The following is a 5,000-nucleotide window of genomic DNA, read 5'->3' as shown; positions in this document are numbered from 1 at the left end:
CGAGTCATTGGGCTGTACGAAACCTAAAGGCGTAATGAAAGTGAAGGTCTCGCCTTGCGCGGGCCGAGGGAGGATGGGGCTTCCCCGCCCTTCACGGGGCGGCGGCCTCCGCACTCCCGGGGCGTCTCGTCCTCATTGCGAGGTGAGGCGCACCTAGAGCGTACACGTTGGGACCCGAAAGATGGTGAACTATGCCTGGCCAGGACGAAGTCAGGGGAAACCCTGATGGAGGTCCGTAGCGATTCTGACGTGCAAATCGATCGTCGGAGCTGGGTATAGGGGCGAAAGACTAATCGAACCATCTAGTAGCTGGTTCCCTCCGAAGTTTCCCTCAGGATAGCTGGTGCTCGTACGAGTCTCATCCGGTAAAGCGAATGATTAGAGGCCTTGGGGCCGAAACGACCTCAACCTATTCTCAAACTTTAAATGGGTGAGATCTCCGGCTTGCTTGATATGCTGAAGCCGCGAGCAAACGACTCGGATCGGAGTGCCAAGTGGGCCACTTTTGGTAAGCAGAACTGGCGCTGTGGGATGAACCAAACGCCGAGTTAAGGCGCCCGAATCGACGCTCATGGGAAACCATGAAAGGCGTTGGTTGCTTAAGACAGCAGGACGGTGGCCATGGAAGTCGGAATCCGCTAAGGAGTGTGTAACAACTCACCTGCCGAAGCAACTAGCCCTGAAAATGGATGGCGCTGAAGCGTCGTGCCTATACTCGGCCGTCAGTCTGGCAGTCATGGCCGGTCCTTGCGGCCGGCCGCGAAGCCCTGACGAGTAGGAGGGTCGCGGCGGTGGGCGCAGAAGGGTCTGGGCGTGAGCCTGCCTGGAGCCGCCGTCGGTGCAGATCTTGGTGGTAGTAGCAAATACTCCAGCGAGGCCCTGGAGGGCTGACGCGGAGAAGGGTTTCGTGTGAACAGCCGTTGCACACGAGTCAGTCGATCCTAAGCCCTAGGAGAAATCCGATGTTGATGGGGGCCGTCATAGCATGATGCGCTTTGTGCTGGCCCCCGTTGGGCGAAAGGGAATCCGGTTCCTATTCCGGAACCCGGCAGCGGAACCGATACAAGTCGGGCCCCTCTTTTAGAGATGCTCGTCGGGGTAACCCAAAAGGACCCGGAGACGCCGTCGGGAGATCGGGGAAGAGTTTTCTTTTCTGCATGAGCGTTCGAGTTCCCTGGAATCCTCTAGCAGGGAGATAGGGTTTGGAACGCGAAGAGCACCGCAGTTGCGGCGGTGTCCCGATCTTCCCCTCGGACCTTGAAAATCCGGGAGAGGGCCACGTGGAGGTGTCGCGCCGGTTCGTACCCATATCCGCAGCAGGTCTCCAAGGTGAAGAGCCTCTAGTCGATAGAATAATGTAGGTAAGGGAAGTCGGCAAATTGGATCCGTAACTTCGGGATAAGGATTGGCTCTGAGGATCGGGGCGTGTCGGGCTTGGTCGGGAAGTGGGTCAGCGCTAACGTGCCGGGCCTGGGCGAGGTGAGTGCCGTAGGGGTGCCGGTAAGTGCGGGCGTTTAGCGCGGGCGTGGTCTGCTCTCGCCGTTGGTCGGCCTCGTGCTGGCCGGCGGTGCAGGATGCGCGCGCCTGCGCGGCGTTCGCGCCCCGGTGCTTCAACCTGCGTGCAGGATCCGAGCTCGGTCCCGTGCCTTGGCCTCCCACGGATCTTCCTTGCTGCGAGGCCGCGTCCGCCTTAGCGTGCTCCTCCGGGGGCGCGCGGGTGCGCGGATTCTCTTCGGCCGCCATTCAACGATCAACTCAGAACTGGCACGGACTGGGGGAATCCGACTGTCTAATTAAAACAAAGCATTGCGATGGCCCTAGCGGGTGTTGACGCAATGTGATTTCTGCCCAGTGCTCTGAATGTCAACGTGAAGAAATTCAAGCAAGCGCGGGTAAACGGCGGGAGTAACTATGACTCTCTTAAGGTGGCCAAGTGGCGGCGGTGTGGCTGCATCCGGACTTGGCTTCTCGAAGTGCGGTCTTGATGTAGTCGTGCTGCTGCTGCGAGGTGCCTTCCTTGGGTTATAGTTACAGGGAGAGTGATGCGCAATACATGGGCCTAGCCCTCTTAGCCTCTCCTCTCCTGCGGTCTTCTCCCCTTCTCGTGGGCCCGCTGATTTCGCAGAGTGGAAGACCGCACCAGGGGCTTGGGGGGGTTACCAGCCCCCCCTCGCACTATCCCTTTTTGTAGTTGGGGGCAGTAAGCAGAGAATAAGTGGTGGCCCTTCCGCTGAAGGTGCCACCCCAACTCCCCCAGCACCTAGCCGGCCAACCGGCCGTGCCGAAAATCTTGTAACTTTTGCAGCTATGTATACCTGTAGTGAGTGCCACCGCAGCTTTACAACCAAGAACGGTCTCGGGGTCCATCGCCGCCGCCAACATCTTGCGGCCGCCAACGCGGAGATCGTCACGGAGAGGCATCGCGCGAGGTGGACGGAGGAAGAAGTCCTATCGCTCGCCAAGGCGGAGGCCGAACTGTTCCTTGAGAGGGACGCCCGGTTCTTCTTCGTCAATCAAGAACTCATCAGGATGTTCCCCGACCGAACGCTCGAGGCAATCAAGTGCCGACGGCGGCAAGCTGCCCACAAGCAGCTTGTCCGCCAATTCATGGAGGCGCTTGAGATCGGTCGGGGGGAAGAGCCGGCGTCCCGCCGGGGAGCAGCGAGCCCGCTGCCTGACGCGGGCGAGGCCGCTGCGCCGCCCGTCGACGCAGCCGAGGACTTCGCGGCCGACACCACCGGGCCGCCGCCGGAGGGGCCGACTGACGCCGCCATCTGGGAGCATCTGGCGGGGCTACCCGCTTCCGCCCAGCGTTTCTCTGCCCTGGATCGTGTCATAGGTCTGGGGCGGGGCACGCCGCCCGATGTCATCCTGGGCATGCTCCCGGATGCCCTTGCGTCGGTCGGGTCCAGAGGGGAGAGATCGATCACCAGGACACAGCGGCCGCGCCAACCACCGAAGCGGCCGCCTGCCGCGCCGCCGACGCAGAAGCGCAAGCGGCGCCGCTGGGAGTACGCGAGAACGCAGGATGCCTTCCGACGGTCGCGTGCACGTTGCGTGCGCGGCCTCTTGGATGGCACCCTGCTCCAGCCGCCACCTGCCATCCCTGGTCTGCTGGACTTCTGGGCGGACCTCTTCACCAAGAAGCCCATCTCCACCGCGGGCTTCATTCGTGACCGCCTCCTCCCGCACTCAGAGCCTGTCGCTCTCGAGTGCATATGGGGGCCGGTCACACATGAGGAGGTCGCCGCCGCGTTGCCGCCCAGGGGATCAGCAGCCGGGCCGGACGGCCTTACCCCAGCGGAGTTGCGGCGCCTGCCGCACGAAGTCCTGGTGAAAGTGATGAATCTCTTCCTTCTGGCCCGCGCCCTTCCGGAACGCCTGCTTCGCGCGCGGACGTCCCTTCTCCCGAAAACGGCTGCACCAACATCCCCCGCTGACTTTCGCCCCATTACGGTCTGCTCGGTGTTGGCGCGGACCTTTCACAAGGTTCTCGCGTCACGCCTGATGCGCGCATGTGCTGTGGACGAACGTCAGCGGGCATTCATCCCTCGGGATGGGATGTTGGAAAATACCTTCATCTTGGACACTGCTCTCACCGACGCAGTTCGCTCCTGCCGCTCTGTCTTTGTGGCATCGATCGACGTATCTAAGGCATTCGATTCGGTAGATCATGCTGCCCTTCGCCCCGTGCTGAAGGCGCATGGCCTGCCGGATTGCTTTGTCGAGTATGTCGAGCGGTGCTACGAGGGCAGCACGACAGTGATAGCGGACGGCGCCGGCGTGGGCGTGTCTGTGCAGCCAGCACGGGGCGTTCGCCAGGGCGATCCCCTCTCCCCCCTCCTGTTCAACTTTGCGGTGGACTACGTTTTAGGCCAACTGCCCTCCCACATCGGAGCTCGGATCCTCGGTCGCAGAGTCAACGCTGCGGCCTTTGCAGATGACGTCTTGCTGTTTGCAGCGACCCCGAGGGGCTTGCAGTCCCTCATCGACGCAGCTACCGCAGCCCTCGCCCACCTGGGGCTGCAGATCAACGCCCGGAAGTGTTTCACCCTCGCCTTAGTCGCGTCAGGGCGCGAGAAGAAGGTGAAGGTGGACAGCAATGTCACCTTCACAGCAGGCAATACCACCATGCCTGCCCTGCGTGTGGGTGAAACCTTCCGGTACCTGGGGCTGCAATTTTCCACGGCGGGTCGCTGTGTCTTCAATCCACGTAGCCACCTGGTGGAGCAGCTTGACGTCATCTCCCGAGCTCCGCTGAAGCCGCAACAGCGCCTCCACGCTCTCACCAACGTACTTCTCCCTGGCCTGTACCACGGGCTGGCCCTCAGCCGCACCCGGGTGGGTGCATTGAAGTCGGCCGACGTTACCATCCGGGCCGCCGTCAGGAGATGGTTCCGCCTTCCGGCGGACACCCCTCTGGGATACTTCCACGCTCCTGTTGCCCAGGGGGGCCTCGGCATTCCATCTTGCCGATGGATGGGTCCGACCCTCCGTCGGTCCCGTCTCCTGGCGCTGAAGAGGATAGGGCCGGCCTGCGACGGTGCAGGCATGGATGAGGTACAGCGTGAGATCGAGGTGCTGGAGCGCCACCTAATGTGGGAGGGCCACCTCCTCAAATCGTCAACGCAGGTTGGGGAAATGTGGGCGGCGCGCCTACACATCGCCATTGACGGTGCGGCACTGTCATCTTCTGCCGCCGTCAGTGGCCAACATCAGTGGGTCGCCGACACCAGTCGCCTGCTATCTGGGCGTGAATACATCGACGCCCTCCGCGCCCGCATCAACGCCTTCCCTACGAAGGCACGGCGCAGTCGCGGGCGGGAGGCGGACACCAGATGCCGCGCGGGGTGCCAGGCCGTGGAGACCGCCAACCACGTACTTCAGGCTTGCTTTAGGACGCACGGGTCCCGGGTCAAGCGCCATGACGCTGTAGTGCGTTATGTCGCCCGTGGACTCGCGCAGAGGGGCTTCAATGTCTCTGTGGAGCCCCACCTCCG

The 5,000-nt window shown here is 62.4% G+C and overlaps 1 pseudogene; it reads left to right on the top strand.

The window, feature by feature from the left end:
- LOC124774452 overlaps nt 1-5,000 on the top strand; it is a 7,963-nt pseudogene that overhangs the window by 959 nt on the left and 2,004 nt on the right.

Source organism: Schistocerca piceifrons, unplaced genomic scaffold (genome assembly GCF_021461385.2).
Source record: "Schistocerca piceifrons isolate TAMUIC-IGC-003096 unplaced genomic scaffold, iqSchPice1.1 HiC_scaffold_961, whole genome shotgun sequence".
Taxonomy (NCBI): Eukaryota; Metazoa; Arthropoda; class Insecta; order Orthoptera; family Acrididae; genus Schistocerca; species Schistocerca piceifrons.
This window is presented reverse-complemented; position numbering and strand designations above follow the sequence as displayed.